Below are 19,096 nucleotides of genomic sequence, written 5' to 3'. Positions count from 1 at the left end.
TTTTCTTCTTTCCAAATTAGACCTTTCACTGGACCTGCTGAACTGGTTAATTTGCCGTTTTGCAGTCTGAATGCTGTAATCTCTGGAGTAAATTGGATTACTGGTGAAATATTTAACGTTTCCACCTTCTCTTTTCTATTGCTGTGCATAATTCACGACTTCATAGGATACAATAAATACGTATAATACATATAATAATCAAAATAATGTTGGCCGTATGATATTATTCACATAGTAATATGAATAGCCCGGTGTAGAAGTTTACCATGGTTATCTAAAAGGTTTTAGTACCGCTTGGCGGTGCTAACACTGTGATTATTCACTGTTATTACACGCACTTAATACGATATCTCGCCTCTGCGTTATGCAGATGCATGCCTTTTACACATTCATTTTAATAACAAAATGTCCACTGGTAGTGATAGTTCGTTCCTCGTGCTGTGCAAACACCGTATTTTGGTCTGTGTAATTACAGAGGTAGGCTACTGGTCCCGTTCTATACTTACATTGTCAGTTTAACTCTGAAACCATTTACTTCTTATAGTATCTGTTTGTCTCCTGGTCCCATTACATGTATACAAAACAACAGTTACGTAATTAAGCTTTAATTGAAGCAGAGTAAGTCACTATTACTTTTGGAGTGAAATATGGTTGGATATCTTGGCAATTATTGTAATTAACTTTGGTAATAAGCTATTGCTCATGTTGAACAATGTTTACAAATTGAACAGAGAAGGATAGATAGAAGGTTGTATTTTGTTATGGAACCCCCTTATATGACTTTATTTTTGTTGACTACTTGACAGTGATTTTGATGACATACAGCGGGTGTTAAATTCTTCCATGTCCCTTCTTTTGATTTGTGAATGCATCAGGATTGGCACTTGCTGTGTGGGCAATTTTTTCCTCTCCTCAGTAACTGTAAGCTACAGTACACTGCCATCCATTCTAATTCAACACCACACATTCTGGCTTGTCAGCCCATTACATATTTATTTTACCTTTATTTAACTAGGCAAGTCAGTTAAGAACAAATTCTTATTTTCAATGACGGCCTAGGAACAGTGGGTTAACTGCCTTGTTCAGGGGCAGAACGACAGATTTTTACCTTGTCAGCTTGGGGATTCGATTCTTGCAACCTTTCGGTTACTAGTCCAAAGCTCTAACCACTCTAACCACTAGGCTACCTGCTTCCCCACGTACCTCCTTCCCCATGTACTAACCTTTAGTTAGTATGAAGGACGTTCATATTGAGGCTGGGATTGTTTACAGTAGGCCTGGAGTGCCACATCTGAGACTTCAAGAGAAAACAAAGACAAGGAGATACAATGCCTTTTTTCAAGACAAACTATTTACTCCAACACATTGTCTTTCGAAGCAGGCTTTAGTCTATAAAATGCACCCCAACGGTGGTCCATTTAAAGGGTTTCAGGTAACAATATGCATGTGACCTGTTCAGTGTGAAACCTCAGAAACATAACTGTCTGGCTCCCGGCATCGGCTCCTAATTGGGAATCCCAACATGTGAGTTATGATTCATCTTGATTGTCTATTTCCATATGCTAAGTGGATTTGTAAAATGCATCCCAACGGTGGTTCATTTAAAAGGGGTTCCGGTAACAGTATGTGTGTGTGACTGTGTGAGTTCACAGTACCTCAGAAACCTAACTGTTTGGCTCCCGGCATCGGCTCCTAATGGACCTCCATGCCTACATGTGAGTTCTGATGAATCCTGAATGTCTCTTTCCATCATACTGAGTGGGGTATGATGATGAGGTATCCACTGTGGGTTAATACCTTACTTACAGATGCATTTTGAGTGTTGAGTGTTGAGTGCATTCAGACACCCTCAGGCCCTCAGAGAATATGAATGTGGATGTAAAAATCACAACTACAAAAATATCCCTTTTTATCACAGCAGAGTAATCACAACATATGCTGTTTTTATATAACAACTCAACAATATGTCTTAATGCCATTTCCATTCTTTGACACAATGATGGATGCTTCAAAGATGTATTAATGTGTTTTTTGGCTTGAAGGAAGTGGCTCTCATGAACACAGCATTACTGTAGTCTCAGAGCCTCTCCTTGCTGTGATGCTGTGCATGCGGTGCTGTCTCATACTGTGCGCTCCGCGACAAACAGTGACCCCATCCAGATGGTTGAATTACTCTGAGAGTTTTGGCAGAGAGAGTTCCTTGAGTTCACCCCTCAGAAAGGCCTGCTCGGCTCGGACTGCTAAAGTCCCTGAAGACATGAGATAAAGTGAGAGAGAGAGGGAGCGAGAAGGGAGGAAGGAGAGGGGAGACTAGGGAAGAGAGAGGGTTGGGGAAAATTGCTGAATCGAGAACTGATCTGATGGGATGCCTCTCGGCAAAGTTACTGGGTTTATATTACAGCTGAGTTTCAACAAGGGAAACTGGACAGAGAAAAAAACAATATATGCTCAAAAACATCCCTCCTCCCTGCTCTTTCCTTTCCCCTCCCAAGCTTCATAACAAAGATAACCACCAGTGTGAACTGTACTTACAGATAAGTACAGAGCAGCTGAGAAGCATCTCTCTCAGCTCTTTCTTTCTTTCTTTCATTCTCTCTCTCTCTCTCTCTCTCTCTCTCTCTCTCTCTCTCTCTCTCTCTCTCTCTCTCTCTCTCTCTCTCTCTCTCTCTCTCTCTCTCTCTCTCTCTCTCTCTCTCTTCTCGTTGTTTGGTGTGAATAGCAGCATATGATTAGCTGGTGTGATTGATATTTGCGCGGTGCTGGTAATTTGCCCGCTCACTGACACGGAACACCAGCACAAACATAGCAATTAGTCCCTGTTCAGAGAATTCTGGAATGAAAGTGACCTCACGGACCCCTGCGTTCTGTGCGGTCACTATGGAGACAGATTGAGTGACAGCACCATTGTTGACCGGCTTTGTGATTGGGCATCTCTTTGGGGAAGGGACTTGGGAGCATGGGGCGGAATGCTGTTCAGGATTAAAAGAGACATTGTCATGCGCGTGTAACCTAAACAGCCATTACCCTCAGTCCCTCAGTGCTCTTAAAAATACTTTAGTTACTCATTCAACTGACACGGGCTAGAGCCACTGAAAGAGACTGGCCTTACAGAGACAAACCTCACAATAAGATAATAGTTGAGCTTGTATTCATTGGTTTGAAATAGGATTTTAATCTGACGTAAATTCTCTCAGGCATTGATTTACTGCTGGTCAAAGCAAACATTATATCCCAAATGAAATGTATCCTCCCTGTCCCCCCACACCTCTAGCGCTCCGTTCTATCATGTCCCCCCTTTTAGTTTAAATATAGATTCACTTAGTCAATATCTCTTCTCTTCCCTGTCCTGTAGCCTCTTCTAGATTATGTCGAGGTCCTTCTGTAGGCTGGTAACCAGTAGACACACACTGGAGTATCAAAGAGCCGCCCGGCTGACGGTTTATTACCTTGGCATAGACAGCCTGCCCCTAGGGATCCTGCCCTAGCCTAGGGATCCTGCCCTAGCCTAGGGATCCTGCCCTAGCCTAGGGATCCTGCCCTAGCCTAGGGATCCTGCCCTAGCCTAGGGATCCTGCCCTAGCCTAGGGATCCTGCCCCTAGGGATCCTGCCCCTAGGGATCCTGCCCCTAGGGATCACCTTTGTGGATCAGGGTAGACGTTGCCCATAGGCACAGATCGAGCATCAGTTTTCCCACCCCCAAAACCTAACCTTAACCATTTGGCTGAGAGACGGGTGTAAGGTTGGCATGACCTGACCTGGTAAAGCACTATCCTTTCAATTGTATTTGTCCCAGAACATTTCTGTCAAAATAAGAAGCATGATTATTTTTCTCCTCTCCTCTGTTCATCGCCCTTGTTTATTTATCTGTTTATCGAGATGGGCACATTGCCATGTCTACCCCAGGGGTTCAGGGAGGTGATTGCTTTCCGTGGGATACAATGAGAAATGGAAATGTTGACAATATGATAAAACTTGATCATCTGTAGCTGGCTCGCTGTTTAAAGGCCAGCGTTGTTAGGGTGACTGTGTTACCATAGCTACTGGGGAAGAATGCAACATGTTGTTTGCTAAGTGCTTCTATTGTTGAGATCCTGTCTGAATAACATATTGCGTCAACCTGTTTGTTTTGTTCAGCATTTGCGTCAGCCGTCAACACTATAAACGTCTATTGTTGTTATATGCAAGGCACACCATGTGGTTGATTCAAGTCGAGGTCTGACACATAATTATGCTGAAACAAGTGCTACTTAACGAATATCAGCAGCTTATCTGTGAATAGTGGAAGCTATTTAGTGAGATTGTATACTATTTCTGGCAGTGGATAGGGGACCAGTTTATGCAGAAAAGGTGAGATGGCACACTGTTTGAGGGAAAGAGGAGGGAAAGACACATGTATTGATCAGGTACCGGTGTTCCATTTCAGAGGTTTCCTCTGAGGTTTCCTCTAAGGTGACTGGAGTCCTGCATTGTCATTGTTTGGGGCCTCTCGCTCTCTCCTCCTTTTCCGTCCTATCTCTTCCCTTCTCTCCCCTCCTGTTCCGTCCTCTCTCTTCCCTCCTCTTCTGTACTCTCTCTCCCCTCCACTCTCCAACTCTTCTGTTCTCTCTCTTCCCTTCTCTCTCCTCCTCTTCCCTTCTCTCTCAGCCTCCTCCATCCTCTCTCTTCCATCCTCTTCTGTCCTCTCTCCCCCCTCCTCTCTCCAACTCTTCTGTCCTCTCTCTTCCCTTCTCTCTCCTCCTCTTCCCTTCTCTCTCAGCCTCCTCCATCCTCTCTCTTCCCTCCTCTTCTGTCCTCTCTCCCCCCTCCACTCTCCAACTCTTCTGTCCTCTCTCTTCCCTTCTCTCTCCTCCTCTTCCCTTCTCTCTCAGCCTCCTCCATCCTCTCTCTTCCCTCCTCTTCTGTCCTCTCTCCCCCCTCCTCTCCCCAACTCTTCTGTCCTCTCTCTCTTCCTCTCCCCAACTCTTCCGTCCTCTCTCTTCCTTTCTCTCTCCTTCTCTTCCTTCCTCTCCCCAACTCTTCCGTCCTCTCTCTTCCTTTCTCTCTCCTTCTCTTCCTTCCTCTCCCCAACTCTTCCGTCCTCTCTCTTCCCTCATCTCCCCTCCGCTTCTATTCTCTGACTTGCCTTCTCTCTCCTCCTCTTCCGTCCTCTCTCTTCCTCTCTCCCTTCCTCTTTCCTCACTCTACTCAGCTTCAATCTCTCTGACAAGCAAGCTACGACTATTGCCCCACAACTTGCACACACACCGAATGACTGCACGAAAAAGCTACATCATAAACTGTAGCAATTTCACGCTGGGTTTTAGTTTGAAATGATTTAAATTCTCACCAGAGAGGTAGAAGCAGAGAGAGAGAGACATGTTACTGGCTGTGTGATTATTCTCACCGCTGTTTGGGTTCCTGAATGAATGAATGGCTGTGGGTTGTATGGAACAGGCCTGACATGTCTACACGCCAAACAGAATTAAAAGCAGCAAACCAGCATTCTATTATCCTCCACTAAAACACGACAGCTAGCTCAGCTTCCTGCTTCCTGCACCCAAACCTGAAACCTCACTTCCTTACTGGAGCATGGACATCTGTGTTGTGTTCTAAATCTGAAACATTGTTAATAAATCTTGTATGCCTGTTTTCTCAGGAAGGATCGTGTCAAGGGGTGTTTGTGAATGAGAAGTAAAATAAGGATGGACTTAAATCGTTACTAACAGGAGTCGTTTATACAGAATTATAGGTGCTGTTGGTCTGTTGATCTGGAGTCTGTTCTGGTTGTTGGAGTTAGAATTAGACTTCTGAGAGAGGAAGAGAGAGAAAATCTAATCAATCAATTCAAATATTATTTGTCACATGCTTCGTAAACAACAGGTGTAGACTAACAGTGAAATGCTTACTTCTGGGTCCTTTTTCAACAATGCGGAGTTAAATATAAACAAATATATATAATAATACACCATTATGATAGAAATATTGACAAAAAAGAGAAGAAGAAAATGTAGCAAAAGCAGTTATAAGGAGTAGTGAGTCAGGAGAAAGCAGGTAGAAGGATAGACTATTAGAGAGAAAGAGAAGGAGTGAGAGAAAGTGGAAGAAAGAGTGAAAAGGCATATTGATTGCCTACCTGTGTATCCGTACAGAGGTTGCCCTTGAAGGAGAGGTAAGGAGAGTCCTTATGTCATAGATTCTGAGTCACTTTCTGTTTCTCAATTCAATTCAAAGGGCTTTATTGGCATGGGAAACATGTTTACAATGCCAAAGCAAGTGAAATAGACAAATAGTTAAAATACAAAAGAGAAAAAAAATAAACATAAATATAGGTTGTATTTACAATGGTGTTTGTTCTTCACTGGTTGCCCTTTTCTTGTGGCAACAGGTCACACATATTGCTGCCGTGATTGCACACTGTGGTATTTCACCCAATAGATATGGGAGTTTATCAAAATTTGATTTGTTTTCAAATTCTTTGTGGGTCTGTGTAATCTGAGGGAAATATGTGTCTCTAATATGGTCATACATTTGGCAGGAGGTTAGGAAATACAGCTCAGTTTCCACCTCATTTTGTGGGCAGTGTGTACATAGCCTGTCTTCTCTTGAGAGCCAGGTCTGCCTACGGCGGCCTTTCTCAATAGCGAGGCTATGCTCACTGAGTCTGTACATAGTCAACGCTTTCCTTAAGTTTGGGTCAGTCACAGTGGTAAGGTATTCTGTCATTGTACCCTATGTTTAGGGCCAAATAGCATTAAAGTTTGCTCTGTTTTTTCGTAAATTCTTTCCAATGTGTCAAGTAATTATCTTTTTGTTTTCTCATGATTTGGTTGGGTCAATTTTTTTGCTGTGATGGGGCTCTGTGGGGTCTGTTTGTGTTTGTGAACAGAGCCCCAGGACCAGCTTGCTTAGGGGGCTCTTCTCCAGGTTAATTTATCTGTAGGTCATGGCTTTGTTATGGGAGGTTTGGGATTCGCTTCCTTTTAGGTGGTTAAATTAATGGCTCTTTTCTGGATTTTGATAATTAGCGGGTATCGGCCTACTTCTGCTCTGCATGCATTATTTGGTGTTTACATTGTACACAAAGGATATTTTTGCAGAATTCTGCATGCAGAGTCTCAATTTAGTGTTTTTCCCATTTTGTGAATTCTTGATTGGTTAGCGAACCCCTAACCTCACAACCATAAAGGGCAATGGGTTCTATTACTGATTCAAGCGTTTTTAGCCAGATCCTTATTGGTATGTCTAATTTTATGTTCCTTTTGATGGCATAGAAGGCACTTCTAGTGGTTAGAGTGTTGGGCCAGAAACTGAAAGGTTGCTGGATCTAATCCCCGAGCTGACAAGGTAAAAACCTGTCGTTCTGCCCCTGAGCAAGGCAGTTAACCCACTGTTCCCCCGGGTGCCGAAGACGTGGATGTCGATTAAGGCAGCCCCCTGCACCTCTCTGATTCAGAGGGGTTGGGTTAAAAACGGAAGACACATTTCAGTTGAATGCATTCAGTTGTACAACTGACTAGGTATCCCCCTTTCCCTTTCTTGCCTTGTCTCTCAGATCGTTGACAGCTTTGTGGGAGTTACCAGTGGCGCTGATGTTAAGGCCGAGGTATGTATAGTTTTTTTGTGTGCTCTAGTGCAACGGTGTCTAGATGGAATTTGTATTCGTGGTCCTGGCAACTGGACCTTTTTTGGAACACCATTATTTTTGTCTTACTGAGATTTACTGTCAGGGCCCAGGTCTGACAGAATCTGTGCAGAAGATCTAGGTGCTGCTGTAGGCCCTCCTTGGTTGGGGACAGAAGCACGTGATCATCCGCAAACAGTAGACATTTGACTTCAGATTCTAGTTGGGTGAGGCCGGCTGCTTCAGACTGTTCTAGTGCCCTCTCCAATTCGTTGATATATATGTTGAAGAGGGTTGGGCTTAAGCTGCATCCCTGTCTCACCCCCCGGCCCCGTGGAAAAAAAGTGTGTTTTTTGCCAATTTTAACCGTGTTGTTTGTGTAAATGGATTTTATAATGTTGTATGTTTTTCCCCCAACACCACTTTCCATCAATTTGTATAGCAGGCCATCATGCCAAATTGAGTCGAAAGCTTTTTTGAAATCAACAAAGCATGAGAAGACTTTGCCTTTGTTTTGGTTTGTTTGTTTGTCTCTCTCACTTTCTCTCTCTTTCTCTCTCGCTCTGTCTATTTCTCTCTCTCGCTCTATTTCTCTATTTCGCTCTCCTTTCTCTCTCTCTCACTCTCTCTACCTCCCTCTCTCCCACTTTCCCTCTCTCTTTCTCTCTATCTCTTTCTCTAAGTGAGATGAATTGGAGTCAATGAGCGGATCTTTTCATAGCCTCTGGTAGTCGTATTTCAGTTCTGTCCTGTGTGTTTTGCACAGCAGCCTGTGGCCTGGAGTTTATCCTAAACGTAAGAGACATAACTCTTGCGCCTTCTACAGAGCAGCTCAGTATTGTAGAAATGTCAAACCCATTAGAATTTATTTTTATTTTTATTTCACCTTTATTTAACCAGGTAGGCCAGTTGAGAACAAGTTCTCATTTACAACTGCGACCTGGCCAAGATAAAACAAAGCAGTGCGACAAAAACAACGACACAGTTACACAAGGGATAAACAAACGTACAGTACAGTCAATAACACAATAGAAAAAAATCTATGTACAGTGTTTGCAAATGTAGAAGAGTAGGGAGGTAAGGCAATCAATAGGCCATAGAGGTGAAATAATTACAATTTAGCATTAACACTGGAGTGATAGAATGTGCAGATGATTTACATTTACATTTAAGTCATTTAGCAGACGCTCTTATCCAGAGCGACTTACAAATTGGTGCGTTCACCTTATGATATCCAGATGATGATGTGCAAGTAGAGATACTGGGGTGCAAAAGAGCAAGAAGATAAGTAACAGTATGGGGATGAGGTAGTTAGGTGTGCTATTTACACATTGGCTGTGTACAGGTACAGTGATCAGTAAGCTGCTCTGACAGCTGATGCTTAAAGTTAGAGAGGAAGATATAAGACTTTTTTTTCAATTCGTTCCAGTAATTGGTAGCAGAGAACTGGAAGGAAAGGCAGCCAAAGGAAGTGTTGGCTTTGGGGATGACCAGTGAAATATACCTGCTGGAGCGCGTGCTGCGGGTGGGTGTTGCAATGGTGACCAGTGAGCTGAGATAAGGCGGGGCTTTACCTAGATGACCTGGAGCCAGTGGGTTTGGCGACGAATATGTAGCGAGGGCCAGCCAACGAGAGCATACAGGTGGTGGGTAGTATATAGGACTTTGGTGACAAAACGGATGGCACTGTGATAAACTACATCCAGTTTGCTGAGTAGAGTGTTGGAGGCTGTTTTGTAAATGACATCACCGAAGTCAAGGATCGGTAGGATAGTCAGTTTTACGAGGGTATGTTTGACAGTATGAGTGAAGGAGGCTTTGTTGCGGAATAGGAAACCAATTCTAGATTTAATTTTGGATTGGAGATGCTTAATGTGAGTCTGGAAGGAGAATTTACAGTCTAACCAGACACCTAGGTATTTGTAGTTGTCCACATATTCTACGTCAGAACCATCCAGAGTAGTGGTGCTAATCGGGCGAGCGGGTGCGGGCAGCAATCGGTTGAAGAGCATGCATTTAGTTTTACTAGCATTTAAGAGCAGTTGGAGGCCACGGAAGGAGTGTTGTATGGCGTTGAAGCTCGTTTGGAGGTTAGTTATTAACATAGTGTCCAAAGAAGGGCCAGATGTATGCAGAATGGTGTCGTCTGTAGAAGACTATAGAAACACGGTAAATGTTTTAAATGGATCCTAAATCCTCAGGGATGTTGCCTCCTGTGTCATATCTAGATATTGCGTGTCTTTACGATAAGCAAGCCTTTTCACGCAGCAGCGTTTAAGTCGATGTGAGATTCATTAATCGCGTGGCTGCCTAGCCAGAGCAAGGCAGAAGACAGCTAATTTGATCAGTGGATGAGATTTGAGTATGGAGCCTTCTTTAATCTTTGGCTAATAAAAAAAAATGTATCTTAGCTTTGAAATCGTTATGAAAGGGTAATTAAGAAGATATCTTCTGAAAGATTTATCGTTCGTGAAAAATGCATTTGGTGAATGGTAATGATATTTAAAAAGATGCGCCAATGGATGACAGAAATAAAAACCTCTCAGCTGAACTTTTGGGGAGATTGTGTGATCATATCAATAAGAGAATACTGTACAGACTTGTTGCATGGTCATGCAGAAAAATAGGAGGGCGATAGAGAGGCAGATTGTCTGAGAAAAGATGCACAGAAAGAGGTGAGAGACAGAATAGGAGAACGATAAAGATTGGAAGAGAATGGTGAGAAAAGGAAACAGAGAAAGAGGTTTCTGGTGCATAGCCTACAGAACTGAGTAAAACACAGAGACGGAGGGAGAGGATTGGAGAGAGCGGGATGGGAGGGAGAGGATTGGAGAGAGCGGGATGGGAGGGAGATGCAGCTTAATGTAGTGTTTTTTTCTCTCCATATGCACTGGACTGGGTGTTCCCAGGGGCCCCAGCTGCTCTGTATTGGCCCATCTCTGTCTGTGGACTCCATATATCACTAACACAGACCTACACAGGTGGGAGAGGGAGGGAGGAAGAGAAGGAGGGATGGAGAGTTAGAGAGTGTGAGGGAGAGAGGGAGAAAGAAAAAGGATTGAGAGAGGGAGGGAGAGAGAGAAAGTGGGATAGAGAGAGGGGGGGTGGGAGAGAAAGAGGAAGTAGCTCTCTGTCTGTAGAGATATGAATTAATGAAAGGAGCTGGTACGTGGTCTACCAGTCAGTTCTCCACATGTCTGGCTTTAAATACAGTCTGCTTTTCTAATAAGCACACTCTCAGGGCACACACTCCTTGGGTACTCCAGTCCACACAGACGCTCACACACACATGGACACACACACCCCCCATTGTGCTCCCCACACTGTCTCATACACACACACTGCGGCTCCAGACAAGGGCTCCTGTGAGTCAGCCCTTTATTGGTGTGTGTGTGTGTGTGTGTGTGTGTGTGTGTGTGTGTGTGTGTGTGTGTGTGTGTGTGTGTGTGTGGGCATGCGTGTGTCTGTCCCTACAGACACAATGCTGTCTCAGTCCTAAAGGTGGACCACAGGCCGGATGTGTGGTCTGAACCATTGGCTCTGCATAACATGTCTCTATTCTGCCCTGAAAGAACTGCTCAGTCAAAAGGCAATGTGGGCATGGGATGTTTTAACAGTGGATAACCACAGCTCCGTGTTGAACGCACCTCAGTGACTGGATAGTTAGATTAGGGAGCTGCGTTCAAGATAAATAGTTATTTGGAGTTGAATGCTACTGTAGTCTGTTGTATGAGCACAGGTTTAAAGTTACCCACTTTGTGTGGGAGGAGATTTCCTAACACTATAGTACAGTATGTATGGTACACTTGCCTATCAATCGTCTAGCCATTTATTGTGTTAACCGACAGCTCATGCACTTGAGACGATGTATAACCCTCGGTTAACCTGAAAGACAATTGAGAAACTTGAGCGTTATCACTAGGAGTGCCCCTTTTTCCAGACACTATTAGTAACCGGTACACCAGTCTGATTCGGCTGGTTGTGAAACAAGAGAGTGTGATGCCTATTCTAGTGTATTTGAAACCTCCTGAGATTTGGAGGCAGGTACATTCGAAAGCTGACTCTGTCCTGTTCTTTTCTCTCTCGTGTGCTGGGGACTGAACAGGGCTGTTTATTAAGGATTCTGTAGGTGGCACAGCATTTTTCCTGACAACTGCTGAAGAGTTTGTTTATACTCTTACACAAGCAGGCAGGCTCATGGACAGAGAGAGAGAGAGAGAGAGAGAGAGAGAGATAGAGATAGAGAGAGAGAGAGAGAGAGAGAGAGAGAGAGAGAGAGAGAGAGAGAGAGAGAGAGAGAGAGAGAGAGAGAGAGAGAGAGAGAGAGAGAGAGAGAGAGAGAGAGAGAGAGAGAGAGAGAGAGAGACTTGGTATCTGACAGGTGGACCAGCACCAAGCCCCTGGGCCACAGAGGAGATCTGACAGGAGAGAGGGAGGAAGGAGGGGGAGAGATAAAGAAAGGGGTTGAGAGAGAAAGAGAACAAAAGAGATGTGCTCTCTGTTTCTGTGTATACTTTGCTAATAACTACTCAATCCTTATCCAAACATTTGGAGTCCGATAATCCAAATCCAGCAGGACCAAGCATGACTCTGATGCTATCATTAACATCCCTGCTTTTCTATTGCAACAAAGCCCTCCAGATATTAGGTCATTTCCATGTAAAAGGACCCATGAGCCACGTTTTTCAACCATTTTCCATCCTAAAAATTAGGAATAAGCAAAGGCCTCTGGTCACAGATGGAAAAGGGGTCTTAAAAAACATTACTAAAACGTATTAGAAATGCATGAAAACACAATAATGTTTTGCAGAAATTATTTGGCTAGTGTCTTGTCATTCTGTTACCAAAAACCCCAGATAACTTTCAGATATTTTCTAATTTCTCTCCCTCATGAGGAGGGAGGATTATGAAAGTTTACAGAAGTAACAAGGAAAGGTAGACCTACCAATTAGTTATAGTTTTTTAATGAATTATTAAATGATTAAAACACTTCACTCTATTATCAAATCAGTAACTGATTGACCGGAAAATCTGTAACAGAATGACGGCAATTGAATTGGGCAAAATGGGAAATCCTAGTAGTCACAAACTACAGTGCAGTAGAGTGCAGTAAAATACAGTAGAGTACAGCAGAGCACACATGAGTGTACTTTTTAAAATAATTGTACCAATATGTTATTTGGCTCATTTCTGGAGGTGGAAATTACATTTTAAATGATGTCAGCATAATTTTATTTTAATTCATTTTGGAGTAGTATGTCCTTTTGAAATGTAATCAGAACTGAGCTTCTCAGCTCTTCCACCCCCCCACCCCCTTTGACCTTTCCCACTGCTACATATGTTAAAACTGACCTTTCCCACTGCTACATATGTTAAAATTGACCTTAGATAAGTATAGAGGCGATTTGCTTCCTCCTTCACTGGGCTGTGATTCTTGGAGAGACAAAGCACGTAGAAAGTCAATACCAGATCCGCTCTCCAGAGAGGCTGGTGTCGTTTATTTTTCAGGCCTGAACATGGTTTTCCAGTGCTAAATCTATACCGTACGTTTCTGTGAAATGCATTTAAACTCTAAGTGGGATGACTTTTGAATGAAATAAGAGAAATACTTATAGCTGATTAAAATTGATTCCCCTAATGATAGTGATGAATCAATGTCCTTGTGCTACGATGAGAATACAAGAGGTCCAAAACAAGCCTGAATCTGGATGTATGGTAGATGATGCAGAATATTTATAGACAGCCTGTTTGCTTCTCATGCGTCTCTGTTTTCAGATATTTTTGCTGTACCAGCCATCCTGAGGTCTTGAGGACTCACGGCTGGGTTAGAGAGGCCGGCAGCTTGGTTAGAAAGTCCGGCGGCTGGGTTAGAGAGATCTCACGGCTGGATTAGAGAGGCCGGCAGCTTGGTTAGATAGTCCGGCGACTGGGTTAGAAAGATCTCACGGCTGGGTTAGAGAGATCTCACGGCTGGATTAGAGAGGCCGGCGGCTTGGTTAGATAGTCCGGCGGCTGGGTTAGAAAGATCTCACGGCTGGGTTAGATAGTCCGGCGGCTGGGTTAGAGAGGTCTCAAGGCTGGGTTAAAGAGGTCTCACAGCTGGGTTAGAGAGGTCTCACAGCTGGGTTAGAGAGGTCTCAAGGCTGGGTTAGAGAGGTCTCACGGCTGGGTTAGAGAGGTCTCAAGGCTGGGTTAGAGAGGTCTCAAGGCTGGGTTAGAAAGATCTCACTGCTGGGTTAGAGAGGTCTCAAGGCTGGGTTAAAGAGATCTCAAGGTTGGGTTAGAGAGGTCTCAAGGCTGGGTTAGAGAGGTCTCAAGGCTGGGTTAGAGAGGCCGGCGGCTGGGTTAGAAAGAACTCACAGCTGGGTTAGAGAGGTCTCACGGCTGGGTTAGAGAAGCCGGCGGCTGGGTTAGAAAGATCTCACGGCTGGGTTAGAAAGATCTCACGGCTGGGTTAGAGAGGTCTCACGGCTGGGTTAGAGAGGTCTCACGGCTGGGTTAGAGAGATATCACAGCTGGGCTAGAAAGATCTCACGGCTGGGTTAGAGAGGCCGGCGGCTGGGTTAGAAAGATCTCACGGCTGGGTTAGAGAGGTCTCACGGCTGGGTTAGAGAGGTCTCACGGCTGGGTTAGAGAGGTCTCACGGCTGGGTTAGAAAGATCTCACGGCTGGGTTAGAGAGGTCTTACAGCTGGGTTAGAGAGGTCTCACTGCTGGGTTAGAGAGGTCTCACAGCTGGGTTAGAGAGGTCTCACTGCTGGGTTAGAGAGGTCCGGCGGCTGGGTTAGAGAGGTCCGGCGGCTGGGTTAGAGAGGTCTCACGGCTGGGTTAGAGAGGTCTCACGGCTGGGTTAGAGAGGTCTCACGGCTGGGTTAGAGAGGTCCGGCGGCTGGGTTAGAGAGGTCTCACGGCTGGGTTAGAGAGGTCTCACGGCTGGGTTAGAGAGGTCTCACGGCTGGGTTAGAGAGGTCCGGCGGCTGGGTTAGAGAGGTCTCACGGCTGGGTTAGAGAGGTCTCACGGCTGGGTTAGAGAGGTCTCACGGCTGGGTTAGAGAGGTCCGGCGGCTGGGTTAGAGAGGTCTCACGGCTGGGTTAGAGAGGTCCGGCGGCTGGGTTAGAGAGGTCCGGCGGCTGGGTTAGAGAGGTCTCACAACTGGGTTAGAGAGGCAGGAAGGACAGGCTCAGGTTCCAACAGAGACTGGTTCCAACTTCCCAAAGATGGCTATATGTTACAATGGTAATGAGAGGACAGGACTGGGTTTACCCTTGAGATGATGACTTTCTAGTGTTGAGCATCAAAACATCGGATTCAAAACAGGCAGGGTGGTTGTTTTGCCACACCCCAGCAACTTCCTCCTACCTGTTTTGATTGAATAGTGTAATAACACTAAGTAGCTAAGGAGGGAGGGGCTATTCAGTGGAACCCTATCCTGCTGCACCACACTAAAAATAGCTTCCTGCACCCCTCTGAAGCAAAGTTCCTGTTATGTGGGATCCTTTCTCTCTCTCTCTCTCTCTTTATTGGCATGGGAAACGTATGTTTACATTGCCAAAGTAAGTGAAATAGATCATAAACAGGGAAATAAACAAAAAATGAACAGTAAACATTACACATTTTAAATATCATATTATGGCTATATGCCAATAGTTAAAGTACAAAAGGGAAAATAAATAAACATAAATATAGGTTGTATTTACAATGGTGTTTGTTCTTCTCTGGTTTCCCTTTTCTTCTGGCAGGTCACAAATCTTGCTGCTGTTATGGCACGCTGTGGTATTTCACTCAATAGATATGGGAGTTTATCAAAATTGGATTTGTTATCGAATTCTCTCTTTCTCTCTCTCTCTCTCTCCCTCTATGAGCCTCTTCACACGAGACTTTTCATAACAATACAGTCGGCTACACATATTACTCAAATGTAAACTTGTGTACTACGTCTCGACAGATACCTCCAGACGCAGAGCATCACACTCCCCTGATAGTTGCCCGCCTTGAAGCAGGGCAGTGTAAACACAGTTGTCTCATTGAGCCAACACTCCTACAGTATAAATGGAAATAGTAGAGCGATGGTTTTTAAAAAGCTGATATGTACAGACATTTTCCTAATATTTCAGACTTGTTTTATTGAGTTTTTACCTTAAAAAATATCAGCCTGTTACATACTGAAATTATTTTAGTAGCTGCCGGCTGCACTGAACCACGTAAAACTACGGAAGCCCATCCTCACCACCAAAGGTTGTAAAATGTAGATCATTCAAATAGGATGGGAGGGGGGCATTTTTTAACTAGGGCCCAGAGTTTTTCCTGATCTGGTAGTAGGCTAACTTAACTAACTCCCGAACCTGGCTGTAGGGTAGGATATAGTAATGAATCAGCTTTATATGGGCTATGATAGGATCAGATCATGTTTCATATCAGTCATATGGTTAAAAAAAACTTCTGGAAAATCTCCTGGCCCTAGGGAGGACGAAAACATTCAATCCCTTTACACAGACAAAGAGACAACTGCGATTGGACAATAAAACGAACAGGGCTGAGCTGGCTGTATGCAGGTTGAATGGTGTAGGCCTTTGCATCTGTAATTAAAAATATACTCATACAGTATGTCATCACTATCGTGTTGATTGATTCATTCCAGTCAATAATGTTTGATTAAAAAAGCCTAGCAGGCCCAGCCACCCGAAGTTTGAATATAAACCAAATTTGATCATCACATTCACATTTTCTCAGAACACAAATAAATAGGCTTATTTTAAACTTGAAATACATATCTTAGGCTATGAAAACATTATGTTACGTTTCCCCTGGCCCAGATGGGATCATAGGCTTCTCTAGGTTACCTGCAGCTGTGGCTGTTATCAAAATGAAGCCTGCTTTGTTGTAATTTTATAAGGTAGGCCTCCTGTACTTTAATATTCATATGAGAGGATTAATTGTTCATTTTTAATAGGCTAACGTTTCTTGATGAAGATAGGCTGTTAGCAACTCTGTGCATTTGTCTTGAAATTAAATGTTCTACAGAGAAAATAAAGCAGATGTCATGTGAATTGAATTGAAGGTGAAGTAGATAATATACAAAAGTGAAATGAACAGTAGACATTACACTCACAGAAGTTCCAAAAGAATAAAGACATTTACAGATGTCATATTGTGTGTATTTAGTGTTGTAACAATGTGCAAATAGTTAAAGTACAAAAGGGAAAATAAATATGGGTTGTATTTACTGGTTCTTCACTGGTTGCCCTTTTCTTGTGGCAACAGGTCACAAACCTTGCTGCTGTGATGGCACACTGTGGTATTTCACCCTGAGGGAAATATGTGTCTCTAATATGGTCATACATTGGGCAGGAGGTTAGGAAGTGCAGCTCCGTTTCCACCTCGTTTTGTGGGCAGTGTGTACATAGCCTGTCCTCTCTTTAGAGCCAGGTCTGCCTACGGCGACCTTTCTCAATACGAAGGCTATGCTCACTGAGTCTGTACATAATCAAAGCTTTCCTTCAGTTTGGGTCAGTCACAGTGGTCAGGTTTTCTGCCACTGTACCCTATGTTTAGGGCCAAATAGCATTATAGTTTGCTCTGTTTTTTAGTAAATTCTTTCCAATGTGTCTAGTAATTATCTTCTTGTTTTCTCATGATTTGATTGGGTCTAATTGTTTTGCTGTACTGGGGCTCTGTGGGGTCTGTTTGTGTTTGTGAACAGAGCCGGTGATGGCTTTGTTATGGAAGGTTTGGGAATCGCTCCCTTTTAGGTGGTTGTAGAATTTAACGGCTCTTTTCTGGATTTTGATCATTATCGGGTATCGGTCTAATTCTGCTCTGCATGCATTATTTGGTGTTTTACGTTGTATATTTTTTTGCAGAATCTCAATTTGGTGTTTGTCCCATTTTGTGAATTCTTGGTTGGTGGGTGAACCTCAGACCTCACAACCATAAAGGGAAATGGGTTGTACAACTGATCCAAGTATTTTTAGCCAGATCCTAATTGGTTTGTCAAATTTTATGTTCCTTTTGATGGCATAGAAGGCCCTTCTTGCCTTGTCTCTCAGATCGTTCACAGCTTTGTGGAAGTTACCTGTGGCGCTGATGTTTAGGCCGCGGTACAGTATGTATAGTTTTTTGTTTTTTGTGTGCACTCTCTCCACTCTACTCTACTCTCTGTTTTGTGGGTGTGAAAGAAGCCTCCTGGCACCAGTGGTTAAGGGTGGAGACAGAGAGGAAGTGTTTTACTTCACATCTTTGTATTGACTTTAGAAAAACAGTGAGACGGGAAGAAAGTGTTAAGGGTGAGTGAGGTTGAACCCAACTCTGTTTTGCTGTAGGCTATTTATTTCTATAGGTACTGATATTCCTATTGAGTTAAGTTGAGACTTCCCCTCCCTTGCTTTCTCTCTTTCACACCCTTCATCCCCTTTCTTTTTCAGGTCTCTAAATAATGCTAAAATACCATTCTCCTATTTGTTTACAATGGAATTTGTACTGCTTCATTTTTTATATTCAAATAAGAGTTTATTCCAAATGAAACAAACACCCCAACCTCTGTGTCATGGTTTAAACCATATTTTCCCATGTTGCTTCACTTGTCATCTCTGGACAGTCCCGTATCTCAGTGCCATTTCAGGTGTCCCAACTTTTCTACAAAAAAGGTCCTTTTGTCAGCAAAACGCATCAATTAATTCAGGCTAGAAGAGTGTAGACCCAATGACAATCGCCGAATGTCGTTACACTTTTTGGCGTTTTGTAACAGCTGTTTCTTTCCATTCATCAAATGGTGCGAGTGCACAGTGCTCTGTTTGGATGCTCAAATTATTTTGGTGTGGACGGGTAGCCTACTTTTTCCAGTGATTTGTTTGCCAAAAGATGAAAACATCATAACTGATTGTGTTCATACCAAATTAAAAGTTAATACAAAATAAATTATCTTTAAATGACATGTGTTTTCTATTAGGCCCATACATGTTTTGGACTGGGCCTAATAGTAAAGACATTATTTAACGGTAAAAACATTTCTATAACCAAATTCAAATGAGACCTCCCGAATGTCACGGTATAATTCACACTCTGGTGTTAGGTGTCTGACCCCCTCCCCCTTAATCAATCATGAAACTCTATATGAACCGAAAGACCCCTTATAACTTTGTGGGATTGTTGTAGTTGTTAAGAAAAGTCTCTCCTGTAATTGACCATTGACAGACAGCTTCATGGTGAGTGGTGACTGAGCTATATAGAATGTTCTGGTCAAGCTGATGGAGGCATAGCTGATTGTTAAGAAGGGAGAGGTAGAGGGGGATAAGGAAGGAGGGAGAGCTAGTGGGGATAAGGGGATAATGAGGGAGGGAGTGGTAGAGGGGGATAAGGAAGGAGGTAGAGGGGATAATGAAGGAGGTAGAGGGGGATAAGGAAGGAGGTAGAGGGGGATAAGGAAGGAGGGAGAGGGGGATAGGGAAGGAGGGAGAGGTAGTGGGGGATAATGAAGGAGGGAGAGGTAGTGAGGGATA

The 19,096-nt window shown here is 43.6% G+C and overlaps 1 protein-coding gene across 4 annotated transcripts in view; it reads left to right on the top strand.

The window, feature by feature from the left end:
* The window catches only part of sema5a (sema domain, seven thrombospondin repeats (type 1 and type 1-like), transmembrane domain (TM) and short cytoplasmic domain, (semaphorin) 5A), a 193,270-nt gene that overhangs the window by 745 nt on the left and 173,429 nt on the right, over positions 1-19,096 (top strand). Inside the window, exons 1-2 of one of the 4 annotated variants that reach the window (XM_029697435.1) lie at positions 2-477; positions 7,533-7,583. The exons of 2 other annotated variants lie outside the window; for them this stretch is intronic. The gene's annotated coding sequence lies outside the window, so the exon portion shown is untranslated. Of the gene's footprint in view, position 1; positions 478-7,532; positions 7,584-19,096 lie in introns of those variants that run through there. One more of the 4 variants, XM_029697432.1, reaches the window with a different exon arrangement.

This window comes from Salmo trutta, chromosome 2 (assembly GCF_901001165.1).
Source record: "Salmo trutta chromosome 2, fSalTru1.1, whole genome shotgun sequence".
NCBI classification, from domain to species: Eukaryota; Metazoa; Chordata; class Actinopteri; order Salmoniformes; family Salmonidae; genus Salmo; species Salmo trutta.
The sequence above is the reverse complement of the archived record's forward strand: the minus strand, read 5'-3'. Positions and strand labels throughout refer to the sequence as shown.